This window comes from Bufo bufo, chromosome 3, assembly GCF_905171765.1.
Source record: "Bufo bufo chromosome 3, aBufBuf1.1, whole genome shotgun sequence".
In the NCBI taxonomy this organism is placed as follows: domain Eukaryota; kingdom Metazoa; phylum Chordata; class Amphibia; order Anura; family Bufonidae; genus Bufo; species Bufo bufo.
In genome coordinates this window covers 603972353-603992147 of record NC_053391.1, presented here as the reverse complement: position 1 = coordinate 603992147, position 19795 = coordinate 603972353, and positions in this window count along the sequence as shown.

Genomic DNA, 19795 nt, shown 5'->3' with positions numbered 1-19795 from the left:
TGGTTTCTGCTGTATCAGGGCTACTTTAAATCTATTCATTAAAAGGGTATTTTAGATTCAAGGTGCTGATAGGGTCATTCTCAATAACTTCACACACACGCTACTGTGCATTTCCAAGTCTAATTCTGTCTGTAAACGTATACCTGTCACCCAGCGCCTAAATAATAGGCCTCAAATTTATATTCAGCTAAATCTGTGGTTATTGCTGTAGCTGGTCAAGTTATTTTGTGTCCGTCAAAGCACAGTTTTTGTTCTGGGTTGAAATACAATTCCCAACTTAGCAATTTCCTAAATTAGTGGTTTCTGCTGTATCAGGCCTACTTTAAATCTATCCCTAAAAGGGTATATTAGATTCAAGGTGCTGATAGGGTCATTCTCAATAACTTCACACACACTCTACTGTGCATATCCAAGTCTAATTCTGTCCGTAAACGTATACCTGTCACCCAGCGCCTAAATAATAGGCCTCGAATTTATATTCAGCTAAATCTGTCATTACTGCTGTGCCTGTATTAGTGTAATACGGTACCTAAATAGATAGCCAGATAGTGTTAGGTGTCTGTAAAAAAAGGCCTGAATTTGAATTCAATACATTGGGCCTAATAATACTTTTCTTATTGTGGTGAACGGTAACAATGAGGAAAACATCTAGTAAGGGACGCGGACGCGGACATGGTCGTGGTGGTGTTAGTGGACCCTCTGGTGCTGGGAGAGGATGTGGCCGTTCTGCCACAGCCACACGTCCTAGTGTACCAACTACCTCAGGTCCCAGTAGCCGCTAGAATTTACAGGGATATTTGGTGGGGCCCAATGCCGTTCTAAGGATGGTAAAGCCTGAGCAGGTACAGGCATTAGTCAATTGGGTGGCCGACAGTGGATCCAGCACGTTCACATTATCTCCGACCCAGTCTTCTGCAGAAAGCGCACAGATGGCGCATGAAAACCAAGCCCATCAGTCTGTCACATCACCCCCATGCATACCAGGGAAACTGTCTGAGCCTCAAGTTATGTAACAGTCTCTTATGCTGTTTGAAGACTCTGCTGGCAGGGTTTCCCAAGGGCATCCACCTAGCCCTTCCCCAGCGGTGGAAGACATAGAATGCACTAACGCACAACCACTTATGTTTTCTGATGATGAGGACATGGGAATACCACCTCAGCACGTCTCTGATGATGACGAAACACAGGTGCCAACTGCTGCGTCTTTCTGCAGTGTGCAGACTGAACAGGAGGTCAGGGATGAAGACGATGCAGGGGACGATGAGGTCCTAGACCCCACATGGAATGAAGGTCGTGCCACTGACTTTCACAGTTCGGAGGAAGAGGCAGTGGTGAGGCCGAGCCAACAGCGTAGCAGAAGAGGGAGCAGTGGGCAAAAGCAGATTACCCGCCGCCATCTGGGACCGAGCACCCCAAAGGCAGCTTCAAGGAGTTCCCTGGCATGGCACTTCTTCAAACAATGTGCTGACGACAAGACCCGAGTGGTTTGCACGCTGTGCCATCAGAGCCTGAAGCGAGGCATTAACGTTCTGAACCTTAGCACAACATGCATGACCAGGCACCTGCATGCAAAGCATGAACTGCAGTGGAGTAAACACCTTAAAAACAAGGAAGTCACTCAGGCTCCCCCTGCTACCTCTGCTGCAGCTGCCGCCTCAACCTCTTCTGCTGCTGCCGCCTCGGCCTCTTCCTCCGCCTCTGGAGGAACGTTGGCACCTGCCGCCCAGCAAACATGGGATGTACCACCAACACCACCACCTGCGTCACCAAGCATCTCAACCATGTCACACGGCAGCGTTCAGCTCTCCATCTCACAAACATTTGAGAGAAAGCGTAAATTATATATACAAATTTAAGAGGGGCACTCTCTGCAGAAGGGAACACACATGAATCGTGGAATAGATTATCAATTGATAAATTAATTTAATTGGATATCTTCACTGCAAAATAAAATGGGCAATCCTTAAAATGTTAAAATATTACACACAATAAAATCACATCAATCAGTGTAAAATATATTCCTAAAAATCAATATATGTGAAGGAAATAGGTAATAGATAAATAGTCCACCATATATATATCTCCTTGTCAGGGATAATGGGTCCTTAGTTATAATATAATTGTAGTATCTTCAAAGAAGAGATTATGATGCACTCGTGCCGTTCCTTGATGACAATATGCAGTTTGAGCAGTCCAAAAATATATATACCGTTGTCCTATTACTGTAGGTCAAATCGACCTTAATAGTCCCTGGATCCGTGACTCTGGTGCGCTGTGTATATCTGCCAGCCGGCTGTAAGGTGCGCTAGTTGTATCCAGAGATAAACATAAGTTAGCTTACCGGATTCTCAGATGTCCTCCTCGCCCGCCGCCTGATTCTCGGCGTCTCTTACCGGCCTCCCGCTCCACGGCGTCCCCCGCTGCCCTGCTTCTCACACTTCACGCACTGTCCCACGTGGTGACGAAGCTGGCGTCGGTACGGCGTATCACGTAACGGAGCTCCCCCTGCTGGTCAGCTGGGTATACTTGCCGGAGGTTTAGATCGGGCTTGGTTTGCTTCTTTAGACAGGCCTGTCGTGTTAGTCGGATTTCCTTAGGTATTAGCGCTCACTTCCTGGGACCATACGCGTTTCGGGGACAACCCCTTCCTCAGTGGATCTCAAAGCGTAAATTCCCACCTAGCCACCCTCGATCCCTGGCCCTGAATGCCAGCATTTCTAAACTACTGGCCTATAAAATGCTGTCATTTAGGCTGGTGGACACAGACAGCTTCAAACAGGTCATGTCGCTTGCTGTCCCACAGTATGTTGTTCCCAGCCGCCACTACTTCTCCAAGAGAGCCGTGCCTTCCCTGCACAACCAAGTATCCGATAAAATCAAGTGTGCACTGCGCAACGCCATCTGTGGCAAGGTCCACCTAACCACAGATACGTGGACCAGTAAGCACGGCCAGGGACGCTATATCTCCCTAACTGCACACTGGATAAATGTAGTGGCGGCTGGGCCCCAGGCGGAGAGCGGTTTGGCGCACGTCCTTCCGCCGCCAAGGATCGCAGGGCAACATTCTTTGCCTCCCGTCTCCTCCTCCTCCTACTTAGCTTCCTCCTCCTCTTCTTCCACCTGCTCATCCAGTCAGCCACACACCTTCACCACCAACTTCAGCACAGCCCGGGGTAAACGTCAGCAGGCCATTCTGAAACTCATATGTTTGGGGGACAGGCCCCACACCGCACAGGAGTTGTGGCGGGGTATAGAACAACAGACCGACGAGTGGTTGCTGCCGGTGAGCCTCAAGCCCGGCCTGGTGGTGTGCGATAATGGGCGAAATCTCGTTGCAGCTCTGGGACTAGCCGGTTTGACGCACATCCCTTGCCTGGCGCATGTGCTGAATTTGGTGGTGCAGAAGTTCATTCACAACTACCCCGACATGTCAGAGCTGCTGCATAAAGTGCGGGCCGTCTGTTCGCGCTTCCGGCGTTCACATCCTGCCGCTGCTCGCCTGTCTGCGCTACAGCGTAACTTCGGCCTTCCAGCTCACCGCCTCATATGCGACGTGCCCACCAGGTGGAACTCCACCTTGCACATGCTGGACAGACTGTGCGAGCAGCAGCAGGCCATAGTGGAGTTTCAGCTGCAGCACGCACGGGTCAGTCGCACTGCGGAACAGCACCACTTCACCACCAATGACTGGGCCTCCATGCGAGACCTGTGTGCCCTGTTGCGCTGTTTCGAGTACTCCACCAACATGGCCAGTGGCGATGACACCGTTATCAGCGTTACAATACCACTTCTATGTCTCCTTGAGAAAACACTTAGGGTGATGATGGAAGAAGAGGTGGCCCAGGAGGAGGAGGAGGAGGAGGAAGAGGGGTCATTTTAAGCACTTTCATGCCAGTCTCTTCGAGGTGACTCAGAGGGAGGATTTTTGCAACAGCAGAGGCCAGGTACAAATGTGGCCAGACAGGGCCCACTACTGGAGGAGGAGGTGGAGGAGGATGAGGAGGAAGCATGTTCACAGTGGGGTGGCACCCAACGCAGCTCGGGCCCATCACTGGTGCGTGGCTGGGGGGAAACGCAGGACGATGACGATACGCCTCCCACAGAGGACAGCTCTTTCTTACCTCTGGGCAGCCTGGCACACATGAGCGACTACATGCTGCAGTGCCTGCGCAACGACAGCAGAGTTGCCCACATTTTAACGTGTGCGGACTACTGGGTTGCCACCCTGCTGGATCCACGGTACAAAGACAATGTGCCCACCTAACTTCCTGCACTGGAGCGTGATAGGAAGATGCGCGAGTACAAGCGCACGTTGGTAGACGCGCTACTGAGAGCATTCCCAAATGTCACAGGGGAACAAGTGGAAGCCCAAGGCGAAGGCAGAGTAGGAGCAAGAGGTCGCCAACGCAGCTGTGTCACGGCCAGCTCCTCTGAGGGCAGGGTTAGCATGGCAGAGATGTGGAAAAGTTTTGTCACCACACCACAGCTAACTGCACCACTACCTGATACGGAACGTGTTAGCAGGAGGCAACATTTCACTAACATGGTGGAACAGTACCTGTGCACACCCCTCCACGTACTGACTGATGGTTCGGCCCCATTCAACTTCTGGGTCTCCAAATTGTCCACGTGGCCAGAGCTAGCCTTTTATGCCTTGGAGGTGCTGGCCTGCCCGGCGGCCAGCATTTTGTCTGAACGTGTATTCAGCACGGCAGGGGGCGTCATTACAGACAAACGCAGCCGCCTGTCTACAGCCAATGTGGACAAGCTGACGTTCATAAAAATGAACCAGGCATGGATCCCACAGGACCTGTCCATCCCTTGTGCAGATTAGACATTAACTACCTCCCCTTAACCATATATTATTGTATTTCAGGGCACTTCCTCATGCAATCCTATTTTTATTTTCATTTTACCATTATATTGCGGGGCAACCCAAAGTTGAATGAACCTCTCCTCTGTCTGGGTGCCGGGGCCTAAAAATATCTGACAGTGGCCTGTTCCAGTGGTGGGTGACATGAAGCCTGATTCTCTGCTATGACATGAAGACTGATTCTCTGCTGAGTCGCTGACATGAAGCCTGAATCTCTGTTATGGGACCTCTCTCCTCTGCCTGGGTGCCGGGGCCTAAATATATGACAATGGACTGTTCCAGTGGTGGGTGACATGAAGCCTGATTCTCTGCTATGACATGAAGACTGATTCTCTGCTGACATGAAGCCAGATTCTCTGTTATGGGACCTCTCTCCTCTGCCTGGGTGCCGGGGCCTAAATATCTGATAATGGACTGTTCCAGTGTTGGGTGACGTGAAGCCTAATTCTCTGCTATGACATGAAGACTATACCTATATAGGTGAACAGGGCACTCAAGGATAGCTGCGACCGTGTATTTTAAGCAAAGATGAGCTTTATTGATAATATAAATATATTTGATGCATAAAACAATCAAGAATGCAGTAGAATAAATAGGTTAGTAACAAATAAATATAATGAATATTCGACAGAGCAAAGGCTATTATTCGATTAATCAACAAATATTCAATAGTCCAATATTGTAAATCTTGGATCCAATGATTGTGAACATCCAAAGACTTGTTTGCAATAAGTCTATTCGTTTTTTACTTTCATATTGAGACAACAGTCATATGCTTTGCAGTTATTCAAATAGTCGTGGCGGCGTCCCGCCAAAGCGACGTGAATGGCAGCAACTCACTGCTGAAAAGCTTGCAAGCGAATTAAGTCCATTACCTTTGTATCGACCAAGTGTTCGTCCGAAATGATCACAAGAGCCTTCAAGTGTACTTACTCCCAGGATCTGCCTTTAGATATTTGTAGCAGTATTCAATCAGGAGATTAAAGCCGGCTCTCTGTTCGGTTATGGTCGATTTAATGGTAAGGTAGGTTTTTCAGTACAAAGATGGGGTGTAGCACCAGACGCGTTTCGGGGTCCAACCCCTTCCTCAGTGGTATGCTTCACCCCATCCATAACTCCTCTTTTATACTGGATGTTACTTGTTTAACTTGGTCTCAATCCAATCTTCATTTCCTGTCTGTCGGTACTCAGGTGTTCCACATTGTATCACAATCACAAAAAGAGATGTCATATGTGGAAACTAAAAAATACTTTTGCTGACTTTTGCAATACATCATATTCCTGCAATTTCACCCAGTTATATACTTTGAATTTCTACATCCATTGATGCAAAAAACGCATCTGGACACCATGCGTTTTTGATGCGGTTTCCATGCGTTTTTCGCATTTTCACTTAAATAAAGGCACATATTGCCCATCAACAATATATATTAATTTTAAAACATTAAGAACAATATCAAATACCATTTCTGTCTGTGATACTCTGGTATTTCACATTATATCGCAATCACAAAAAGAAATGTCATATGTAGAAACTAAAAAATAAAATATCATATGTGGAAACTAAAAAATGCTTTTGCTGGCTTTTGCAATTCATCACATTTCTGCAATTTCACCCAGTTATATACTTTAAATTTCTGCATCTATTGATGCAAAAAACGCATATGGACACCATGCGTTTTTGATGCGGTTTCCATGCGTTTTTTTTTTGCATTTTCACTTAAATAAAGGCACATATTGCCCATCCACAATATATATTAGTTTTAAAACATTAAGAACAATATCAAATACCACTAAAAGTCTCTATTGCAACTTTAAAAGGGAAATATAGACAGGATTATAATCTACCAAATGACTCCTAAATAAATATGTTAAAATGCACAAATTCTATAAAACTGTCAATATAGACATAAAAGATATAAAAATGGTTCATGTTAATACGAGGGATGTATTATGGGGGGCGCGTATCCCTCGTATTAACATGAACCATTTTTATATCTTTTATGTCTATATTGACAGTTTTATAGAATTTGTGCATTTTAACATATTTATTTAGGAGCCATTTGGTAGATTATAATCCTGTCTATATTTCCCTTTTAAAGTTGCAATAGAGACTTTTAGTGGTATTTGATATTGTTCTTAATGTTTTAAAACTAATATATATTGTGGATGGGCAATATGTGCCTTTATTTAAGTGAAAATGCAAAAAAAAAAACGCATGGAAACCGCATCAAAAACGCATGGTGTCCATATGCGTTTTTTGCATCAATAGATGCAGAAATTTAAAGTATATAACTGGGTGAAATTGCAGAAATGTGATGAATTGCAAAAGCCAGCAAAAGCATTTTTTAGTTTCCACATATGATATTTTATTTTTTAGTTTCTACATATGACATTTCTTTTTGTGATTGCGATATAATGTGAAATACCAGAGTATCACAGACAGAAATGGTATTTGATATTGTTCTTAATGTTTTAAAATTAATATATATTGTTGATGGGCAATATGTACCTTTATTTAAGTGAAAATGCGAAAAACGCATGGAAACCGCATCAAAAACGCATGGTGTCCAGATGCGTTTTTTGCATCAATGGATGTAGAAATTCAAAGTATATAACTGGGTGAAATTGCAGGAATATGATGTATTGCAAAAGTCAGCAAAAGTATTTTTTAGTTTCCACATATGACATCTCTTTTTGTGATTGTGATACAATGTGGAACACCTGAGTACCGACAGACAGGAAATGAAGATTGGATTGAGACCAAGTTAAACAAGTAACATCCAGTATAAAAGAGGAGTTATGGATGGGGTGAAGCATACCACTGAGGAAGGGGTTGGACCCCGAAACGCGTCTGGTGCTACACCCCATCTTTGTACTGAAAAACCTACCTTACCATTAAATTGACCATAACCGAACAGAGAGCCGGCTTTAATCTCCTGATTGAATACTGCTACAAATATCTAAAGGCAGATCCTGGGAGTAAGTACACTTGAAGGCTCTTGTGATCATTTCGGACGAACACTTGGTCGATACAAAGGTAATGGACTTAATTCGCTTGCAAGCTTTTCAGCAGTGAGTTGCTGCCATTCACGTCGCTTTGGCGGGACGCCGCCGCGACTATTTGAATAACTGCAAAGCATATGACTGTTGTCTCAATATGAAAGTAAAAAACGAATAGACTTATTGCAAACAAGTCTTTGGATGTTCACAATCATTGGATCCAAGATTTACAATATTGGACTATTGAATATTTGTTGATTAATCGAATAATAGCCTTTGCTCTGTCGAATATTCATTATATTTATTTGTTACTAACCTATTTATTCTACTGCATTCTTGATTGTTTTATGCATCAAATATATTTATATTATCAATAAAGCTCATCTTTGCTTAAAATACACGGTCGCAGCTATCCTTGAGTGCCCTGTTCACCTATATACGTATATGCTTTTCTATATTGAGTGAGTGGCCTCAATTTACAGGAGCACCTGGTGTCGTTTGAGTGCTCTTAGTGCGACATCTTACTTAATTTTACATGACATGAAGACTGATTCTCTGCTGACATGAAGCCAGATTCTATGTTATGGGACCTCTCTCCTCTGTCTGGGTGCCGGGGCCTAAATATCTGACAATGGACTGTTACAGTGGTGGGTGACGTGAAGCCTGATTCTCTGCTATGACATGAAGACTGATTCTCTGCTGACATGAAGCCAGATTCTCTGCTATGGGACCTCTCTCCAATTGATATTGGTTAATTTTTATTTATTTTATTTTTATTTTTATTCATTTCCCTATCCACATTTGTTTGCAGGGGATTTAATTACATTTTGCTGCCTTTTGCAGCCCTCTACCCCTTTCCTGGGCTGTTTTACAGCCTTTTTAGTGCCAAAAAATTCAGGTCCCCATTGACTTCAATGGGGTTCGGGACGAAGTTCGGGTCGTGTTCGGATCCCGAACCCGAACATTTCCGGGAAGTTCGGCCGAACTTCTCGAACCCGAACATCCAGGTGTTCGCTCAACTCTATGTATGATAGCTCGAACTGATAATCTGTCAGATCTGGTATTGTGCAAATTGCAAGATATGCAGAGAATATTGATTGTCTGGTCTATATCTGATCTTCAGCCACGTATAATCTGTCCATAGGTTTTGTTCATAATCTTGCACAGGCCCATTAATAAGGCAGTGCATCATGGGATGACAGGCATAGGGGATAAAGTGAGATGTGCTCGTTTTCTGGATATCACTTGGAAAACTGGGTTTAACTTAGTGTGTAGGTGACCTTACTGAATACACATACAACCGAGGCTAGATAAGGTAAGAAAACCAAGCTTGCTATATAGTGTGGCAATGTGAACAATGAGGTGTTGTTTCCCCAGGTTCCAGTCCGGGACTTGAGGCATGCTTATGTCCAGGGATCATTTTTAATCCTGCTACTGGATCTTGGGTGTGTCTCACTCTGAAGTGTTTTGTGAAGCAGAGTCCTGGTGAGGCTCTGTGTGAGTGGTCTCAGCCGGGTGGGCTGAGGGGCCACGAGGCTAGGCGATAGCCTGAACTTTGGGGGACGCGGTGACGCCTGTGAAACAAGCATCACGAGGCCAGAGTCGGGAGGACTACTGGGCCACAATCCCCCAAAAGGTATTGAAGTGTCACAGCCTGGAGGTTGCTGGACTGAATGGCTGAGGAAAGCCGCATTTGTGTTCCATGTGTGAACAGGGCTCTCTAGGTGAGTCAGGGATACGCTTATGTGTTTAGTTAGAGCCTAGCCGGGCAAGGGTTTGTTATTTTGTGTGGATGTCACACGTGATAAGTTGAAGCTGCGACTTCTTAACCTGTGCTTTGCTAAAGTGTCTGAAATAAAGCAAGAGTTTGGACATTATAATCGTGTCTGCGAAGATATCTGTGAGTGTGACCCCCTGAAAAGAGACGATCCCTTACAATAGATACAAAACTAGATTCAAGCATAGAACAATAGAAAAATTTGCTTCGATCCGAATGTAACATCATTGTTTTCATGTACTTTTTGTATATTTATTGTTTTTATAACATATATTTTCTTCACACTTTCAGACGTCCCACAACTCATACGACGTCATTCGGTCCGTACACCAAAAGGAGTTTTTCAGTCACCCATTATTTTTACCGAAAAAAACTAATTTGAAAGAAAAAATTTCACAACGACGTCATTCGGTTCATACAGCAAAAGAAGTTTTGCAGTCACCCATCAACATTACAAAAAAAACACTTTGAAAGAGTGGCACAATAACAGAGTCTGGAGGTGGCGGAGGCAGCAGCAGCATCATGAGAAGGCCACAGAGTGGCACAATGACAGTCTAGAGTTGGCAGTAGAGTTTTACTGTTAAAGGGGCGGTCACGGTGAAAGTCACTGTTAAAGGGGCGGTCACTGCGAAAGTCACTGCTAAAGAGGCGGTCACTGTGAAAGTCACTGTTAAAAGGGCGGTCACCGTTAATGGGGTGGCCATTGTGAATGTCACTGTTATTTAACCCCTTAGGGACCGGGTTAATTTTCACCTTAAGAAGCGGGCCATTTTTTGCAAATCTGACCAGTGTCACTTTATGTGGTGATAACTCTAAAACGATTTGACTTATCCAGGCCATTCTGAGATAGTTTTTTCGTCATTTGGTTCATTTTGGGAATAATATTTAATTTTTTGGGGATGTTACAAGGCTTAGAAGTTTTGAACCAAATCTTGAAATTTTTCTGAAATTTTCAAAAAACCACTTTTTAAGGACCAGTTCAGGTCTGAAGTCACTTTGTGAGGCTTAAATAATAGAAACCACCCAAAAAGGACCCCATTATAGAAACTACACCACTCAAGGTATTCAAAACTGATTTTACAAACTTTGTTAACCCTTTAGGTGTTCCACAAGAATTAATGGAAAATAGAAATACAATTTCAAAATTTCACTTTTTTGGCTGATTTTCCATTTTAATAATTTTTTTCCAGTTATAAAGCAAGGGTTAACAGCCAAACAAAACTCAATACTTATGGCCCTGATTCTGTAGTTTACAGAAACACCCCATATGTGGTTGTAAACTGCTGTACGGGCACACGGCAGGGCACAGAAGAAAAGGAATGCCATACGGTTTTTGGAAGGCAGATTTTGCTGGACTGGTCTTTTGACCCCATGTCCCATTTGAAGCCCCCCTGATGCACCCCTAGAGCAGAAGCTCCAAAAAAGTGACCCCATTTTAGAAACTACTGTACACCCCTTAAGGTATTCAAAACCGATTTTACTAACTTTGTTAACCCTTTAGGTGTTCCACAAGAATCAATGGAAAAATAGAGATACAATTTAAAAATTTCACTTTTTTGGCAGATTTTCCAATTTAATAATTTCTTTCCAGTTATAAAGCAAGGATTAACAGCCAAACAAACTCAATATTTATGGCCCTGATTCTGTAATTTACAGAAACACCCCATATGTGGTCGTAAACTGCTGTACGGGCGCATGGCAGGGCGCAGAAGGAAAGGAATGCCATACGGTTTTTGGAAGGAAGATTTTGCTGGACTGTTTTTTTGACACCATTTCCCCCCTGATGCACCCCTAGAGAAACTCCAAAAAAGTGACCCCATTTTAGAAACTACGGGATAGGGTGGCAGTTTTTTTGGTACTAGTTTAGGGTACATATGATTTTTGGTTGCTCTATATTACACTTTTTGTGAGGCAAGGTAACAAGAAATAGCTGTTTTGGCACCGTTTTTCTGTTATTTACAACAATTATCTGACAGGTTAGATCATGTGGTATTTTTATAGAGCAGGTTGTCACGGACGCGGCAATACCTAATATGCATACCATTTTTTTTATTTATGTAAGTTTTAAACAATGATTTCATTTTTGAAAAAAAAAATCATGTTTTAGTGTCCCCATAGTCTGAGAGAGATAGTTTTTTCAGTTTTTGGGTGATTATCTTGGGTAGGTTGTGATTTTTGCGGGATGAGATTACGGTTTGATTGGCACTGTTTTGGGGTGCGTATGACTTTTTGATCGCTTGTTATTACACTTTTTGTGATGTAAGGTGACAAAAAAAAGCTTTTTTTTACACCGTTTTTTTTTTTTTTTACGTTATCCACCTGAGGGGTTAGGTCATGTAATATTTTTATAGAGCATGTTATTACGGATGCGGTGATACCTAATATATATAATTTGTTTTTATTTATGTAAGTTTTACACAATGATTTCATTTTTTAAACAAAAAAAAATCATGTTTTAGTGTTTCCATAGTCTGAGAGCCATAGTTTTTTCAATTTTTGGGCAATTATCTTGGGTAGGGTATTATTTTTGCGGGATGAGATGACAGTTTGATTGGCACTATTTTGGGGTGCATATGACTTTTTGATCGCTTGCTATTACACTTTTTGTGATGTAAGGTGACAAAAAATTGCTTTTTTTACACAGTTTTTATTTTTTATTTTTTTCGGTGTTCACCTGAGGAGTTAGGTGATGTTATACTTTTATAGAGCAGGTTATTACGGATGCGGCGATACCCAATATGTAGTTTTTTTTTTACTTGAAACTTTACATTTTTGGGGGGAAAACTTTCTTTTTTAAACTTTTTTTGCACTTTATATTTTGTCCCAACTTTTGGGGTCTGTTCCCCTTTACTATGCATTCCACCGAAGCCTCCGGGAAGGCAGCGCCGATGCCTAAGGAAGGCATCCCGCTGCCTTCCATGCCATCGGGTCCCCCTTACAGCCGCACGGGTACCCGATGGCAGCGCGCCCGCCCGTGGCAACCACCTGTAAAAGCCGCAAACCACAGGTCTAAATTGACCTGCGGTTTGTGGCGATAGCCAACACGGGGGGGTTACGGGACCCCCCACGCATTGACCCAAGGTTGCCTGCTCAATGATTTAAGCAGGCACCTTGTTCCAATCACCGCCCACCGCGCGGCGATGATCGGAAATACACAGGACATACAGGTACGCCCTGTGTCCTTAAGTACCAGGACATCAGGGCGTACCTGTGTCCTTAAGAGGTTAATATAAAATTGCAATAAATAAATACCCAAGCAATGCCAGGTCATCAGCTAGTAATATATATTTTCCTTAGACTTTCAGATGTCACACGACCTCACACGACCTCATTCGGTCCGTACAGCAGATGAAGTTATTCAGTCACCCATCATTTTTACCGAAAAGAAACACTTTGAAAGAGTGGCCCAATGACAGAGCCTGTAGAAGTAAGCAGTATGATGAGGCCACAGATTGGCAAGGTGACATAGTTTGAAGGTTGCGGTAGCATACGGAGAGCACAGAGTGGCAAGGTGACATAGTGTGGAGATTGCAGCAGCATGAGGAGGCCACAGAGTGGCAAGGAGACATAGTTTTGAGGTGGCGGCAGCATCAGGAGGCCACAGAGTGGCAAGGTGACATAATGTGGATATAGCAGCAGCAGGATACCACAGAGTGGCAAGGTGACAAAGTGTGGAGATGGCAGCAGCATGAGGAGACAACAGAGTGTCAAGGTGACAAAGTGTGGAGATGGCAGCAGCATGAGGAGACAACAGAGTGGCAAGGTGACATAATGTGGAGATGGCAGCAACAGGAGGCACAGAGTGGCAAGGTGACAGTGTGGAGATGGCAGCAGCATGAGGAGACCACAGAGTGGCAAGTAGTGATGAGCAGCTGGGGCAATATTCACATTTGCGATATTTCGCAAATATTTGGGCGAATATTCGTCATAATTTTGCGAATTCTCGAATTTGTGATTATTTTCTTGATTGCGAAAATCGGCAATGTAATATGCGCATATTGCGTGTGCAATAAAGGCATGGGTCACTTTTGCTACATTTTTCTAGCTGCCAGAAGTTTCCTGAGACTGGAAAAAATGGTTGGCACAGCAGAACATTACAATAGCTTTATATGCAGATAGAGAGCTCTAATATATTCGCAATTGCGCAAATCGGCAATTAATGATGCGCATATTTTGGCGCAATACGTGCAACTTCACATTTTAGAAGGTCTGACTACATATTACTGATTGGTGCACTAAGTATTGTTGTGAACTTGTGACATCAGAGCACTATGTCTGTAGCATGTACAATATGTATGGACATCAGCTACACTATATCACGATTTAACCTACACTGACTATCTCCCACTAACTATCTGTATTATATATATACGCTAACAAACTAACTAACTATCTAATGTAATGACACAGCAAAGCACAGAGCACAGCAATGACACTGCTGTCTCTCTCAGAACTGCAGAAAATGGCTGCTGGGGAGGTTCTTATATAGTAAGGGGTAGGGAACTTTCCTATTGGTTGCTAGGGATGTTGCTGAGCTCAGACAAAGACATTGCAGCTTTTCATTGGCCCACAAGCAAGAAGCAGGAAGGGATCATGGGTTCACATGAAAATAAAATGTAGAATATTCACAAATACGAATATATGGCACTATGTTCTAAATCTTTGAGAATTCTCGAAGTGGCAATATTCACGATTAAAATTTGTGATACGAATATTCGCGCCCAACACTAGTGGCAAGGTGACATAATGTGGAGATGGCAGGAGCATAAGGAGACCACAGCGTGGCAAGGTGACATAATGTGGAGATGGCAGCAGCATAAGGAGACCACAGCGTGGCAAGGTGACATAGTGTGGATATGGCAACAGCAGCAGGATACCACAGAGTGGCAAGGTGACATAATGTGGATATAGCAGCAGCAGCAGGATACCACAGAGTGGCAAGGTGACAAAGTGTGGAGATGGCAGCAGCATGAGGAGACAACAGAGTGTCAAGGTGACAAAGTGTGGAGATGGCAGCAGCATGAGGAGACAACAGAGTGGCAAGGTGACAAAGTGTGGAGATGGCAGCAGCATAAGGAGACCACAGCGTGGCAAGGTGACATAGTGTGGATATGGCTACAGCAGCAGGATACCACAGAGTGGCAAGGTGACATAGTGTGGAGATGACAGCACCATAAGGAGACTGCAGAGTGGCAAGGTGACATAATGTGTAGATGGCAGTAACAGCAGCAGCAGCATCAGGGGACCACAGAGTGGCAAGCTGACATAGTTTGGAGATGGCAGCAGCAGCTGCATCAGGGGACCACAAAGTGACCCGGTAACAGAGTGGGGCGGTGGGTGGCAATACCAGTAGCCACTGACAAAGGTAGGTGCAAGAAAGAGCACTTGAAATCAGATGTGTGGCATCAGGCGGGTTGGAGCATACAGAGTAGTAGATGAGGCAGGTAGTCAAAAGAAACCAGTCTCTTTTATTAAAGTGTTGGTGTGGCACCATGGATGATCTAGTCTGATGCATCAGAAATTGGTGGTTGGAAATCCTGGCTGATCCACGCCTGATTCATCTTGACAAAGGTCAGCCTCTCCACATTTTGGTGACAGGTGAGTTCTCCTTGGGGTAACTATGGCCCCCGCCACACTAAACACCCGCTCTGATGCCACACTACTGGCCGGGCAGGACAACTTTTCCAGGGCAAACTCTGCTAGTTGAGGCCACAAATCCAGTTTGACTACCCAGTAGTCCAGCGGACCTTCAATGTGGGGTGGCAGGTTGATGTCCAAGTATGCCACCACCTGTTGGTTCAGGTCTTGCTCCAGGTCTACCTGCTGCTGCTGGTGAGTAGTTTCTTCACTATGTGAGTGAAAAAAGCTGCTCATCAGCGACTTTAGACTCCTGCCACCCCACCCCTCCCCAGCAGCCATGGCAGTGAAACGTGAGTCCAGAGGGCCCCCCCCCCCGTCAGACCTGCGAGAGGGTGGACGATGGTGCAGATAGGCAGTGGCCAACTGACTACATAGCATGTCTCTGTAGTAGTTCAGTTTGTTCACCCTCTCGGTGGGTGTAAAAAAAGGCCCCCATTCTAGACCGGTAGCGAGGGTCCAACAAGGTGGAGAGACAGAAGTCATCCCTCTGCCAAATGGAAACAATTCGGCTGTCACTACGCAAGCAAGTGAGCATGCATCGTACCATTTGTTCAAGTACCATATGTGTTCAAGCGGCATGCTCGAGTCTCCTTCCCACGCGTTTTGCGGCTGTTAAGCAGCCAATAAATGTGCAGGTAATTACTGCCATCACTGTAATGCCAGTAGCCATGTTGGCTGCTGGCATTACAGTGATTGGCTGGCCGGAACGCATCAGCACCCGATGACGCGGGTTTGGCTCATTGCGAGTCAGGGAGAGCTGCACTTAGGAGAGGACAAATAGTGTAGGGAGTTTGTGTAATTTATTCAATTTTAAAACGCTTCAAAGAACCAAAAGTCCTTTTAACCCCTTAAGGACTCAGCCCTATTTCAACTTAACCCCTTAAGGACACAGCCTTTTTTCACCTTAGGACCAGGCCATTTTTTGCAAATCTGACCATTGTCACTTTAAGTGCTAATAACTTTAAAACGCTTTGACTTATCCAGGCCATTCGGATATTGTTTTTTCGTCACATATTGTACTTCATGACACTGGTAAAACGAAGTCAAAAAATTATTATTTTTTTGCACAAAAAAATACTTAATTTAACAAAAATTTGGAAAAATTTGCAAAGTTTCAGTTTCTCTACTTCTGTAATACATAGTAATACCCCCAAAAATTGTGATGACTTTACATTCCCCATATGTCTACTTCATGTTTGAATTATTTTGGGAATGATATTTTATTTTTTGGGGATGTTACAAGGCTTAGAAGTTTAGAAGCAAATCTTGAAATTTTTCAGAAATTTACAAAAACTCATTTTTTAGGGACCAGTTCAGGTCTGAAGTCACTTTGGGAGGCTTACATAATAGAAACCACCAAAAAATGACCCCATCTAAGAAACTACACCCCTCAAGGTATTCAAAACTGATTTTGCATACGTTGTTAACCCTTTAGGTGTTGAACAAGAGTTATTGGCAAATGCGGAGGAAATTTGAGAATTTCATTTTTTTGTCAAATTTTTCATTTTAACCCATTTTTTCCACTAACAAAGCAAGGGTTAACAGCCAAACAAGACTGTATCTTTATTGCCCTGACTCTGACGTTTACAGAAACACCCAATATGTGGCCACACAGCGGGGCATAGAGTAAAAGGTGCGCCGTTTGGTTTTTGGAAGGCTGATTTTTATGGACTGTTTTTTTGACACCATGTCCCATTTGAAGCCCCTGATGCACCCCTAGAGTAGAAACTCCATAAAAGTGACCCCATCTAAGAAACTACACCCCTCAAGGTATTCAAAACTGATTTTACAAACGTCGTTAACCCTTTAGGTGTTGCACAAGATTTAATGGAAAATAGAGATACAATATCAAAATTTCACTTTTTTGGCAGATTTTCCATTTTAATATTTTTTTTCCAGTTACAAAGCAAGGGTTAACAGCCAAACAAAACTCAATATTTATGGCCCTGATTATGTAGTTTACAGAAACACCCCATATGTGGTCGTAAACCGCTGTACGGGCACACGGCAGGGTGCAGAAGGAAAGGAATGCCATACGGTTTTTGGAAGGCAGATTTTGCTGGACTGGTTTTTTTGACATCATGACCCATTTGAAGCCCCCCTGATGCACCCCTAGAGTAGAAACTCCAGAAAAGTGACCCCATTTTAGAAACTACGGGATAGGGGGGCAGTTTTGTTGGTACTAGTTTAGGGTACATATGATTTTTGGTTGCTCTATATAACACTTTTTATGCGGCAAGGTAACAAGAAATAGCTTTTTTGGCACCGTTATTTTTTTTGTTATTCACAACATTCATCTGACAGGTTAGATCATGTGGTAATTTCATAGAGCAGGTTGTCACGGACGCGGAGATACCTAATATGTATACAATTTTTTTTAATTTATGTAAGTTTTACCCAATGATTTCATTTTTAAAACAAAAAAAAAGTTTTTGTGTCTCCATAGTCTAAGAGCCATAGTTTTTTCAGTTTTTGGGCGATTATATTAAGTAGGGTCTCATTTTTTGAGGGATGAGATGATGGTTTGATTTGCACTATTTTGGGGTGCATATGACTTTTTGATCACTTGCTATTACACTTTTTGTGATGTAAGATGACAAAAAATGGCTTTTTTTACACCGTTTTTATTTCTATTTTTTTACGGTGGTCATCTGAGGGGTTAGGTCATGTGATATTTTTATAGAGTCAGTCGATACGGACGCGGTGATACCTGATATGTATACTTTTTTTAATTTATGCAAGTTTTACACAATGATTTCATTTTTGAAACAAAAAAAAAGATGTTTTAGTGTTTCCATAGTCTAAGAGCCATAGTTTTTTCTGTTTTTGGGCGATTATCTTAAGTAGGGTCTCATTCTTTGCGGGATGAGATGACGGTTTGACTGTTACAATTTTGGCGTACATGCGACTTTTTTGATCACTTTTATTACCTTTTTTTGGGAAGTAAGGTGGGCAAAATTTCAATTTCATCATAGTTTTTTATTTTTATGGCGTTCACCGTTCGGGTAAAGTAACATGACCGTTTTATAGATCAGGTTGTTATGGACGCGGCGATACCAAACATGTGTAGGGAATTTTATTTTTTTCATTTTTAATCAGTGATAAATGTGTTTTTTGATTTTTACATTTTTTCACTTTTGTTTACTTTTTTTTTACCCAGACCCACTTAGTTCTTGAAGATCCAGTGGGTCTGATGTCTGTATAATACAGTACAGTATTCTATATAGGGTACTGCACTGTATTTTACTTACACTGAACAGATCTATGCCTTCAGCACAGATCTGTTCAGCACCATGGACAGCAGGACGCCTGAGAAGGCGTCCTGTTGCCATGGGAACCTTCCCTGTCTGCCACAACTTCGCAGACGGGGAAGGGTGAGGACGGGGCTGGCGGGGGGCTGTCTGGGAGCTCTCTCCCTCTCCCATCGGGGGGCTGCAAAGGCACAGCAGCCCCCCGATCGGAGAGGGAGGGAGCTCCCTGAGCTGTTAACCTTTTCCATACAGCGGTCCGTACGGACCGCTGTATGGAAAGGGTTAAACGGCTGACATCGCATCACCTATGTCAGCAGTTTATACCAGGGTGTCAGCAATGTGCTGGCACCCTGGTATACCCACTAGACGCCAACGATTATTCAATGGGAGGCGGGCGGGGGATCGCGCACCGCCCGCCGCCCGCACCGCCCGCAACCCCCCCCTGCACCTCCCACCGGGCTAAAATCATTCAGACGTGCAGGGGGGTGATAAATATATATTTTCGCCACACTAAAGTTTCTGATCGCCGCGGTCAGGGACCGCGGGGATCAGAAACTGCAGAAATCGCAACAAACCGCAGGTCTGAATTGACCTGCGGTTTGTTGTGATCGCGGACATGGGGGGGTCACGGGACCCCCCCGCGCATTTAGCCGAGGTGCCTGCTCAATGATTTGAGCAGGCACCTTGTTCCGATCACAGCCGGCCGGGCGGCAGTGATCGGAACAACACATGACGTACCGGTACGTCATGTGTCCTTAAGGACTCGGGAAACATGCCGTACCGGTACGTCATGTGTCCTTAAGGGGTTAAGGACTTGGCCATTTTTTGCAAATCTGACCAGTGTCACTTTAAGTGCTCATAACTTTAAAACGCTTTGACTTACCCAGGCCGTTCAGTTTTTTCGTCACATATTGTACTTCATGACACTGCTAAAATTGGGTCAAAAAAGTAAAAAATTTTCATAAAAAAATACAATTTTTACCAAATATTTTGAAAAATTAGCAAATTTCAAAGTTTCAGTTTCTCTACTTCTGTAATACACAGTAATACACCCCAAAATTGTTATGACTTTACATTTCCCATATGTCTACTTCATGTTTGTAGCATTTTGGGAATGATATTTTATTTTTTGGGGATGTTACAAGGCTTAGAAGTTTAGAAGCAAATTTTGAAATTTTTCAGAAATCTTCAAAATCCCACTTTTTATGGACCAGTTCAGGTTTGAAGTCATATTGTGAGGCTTAGATAATA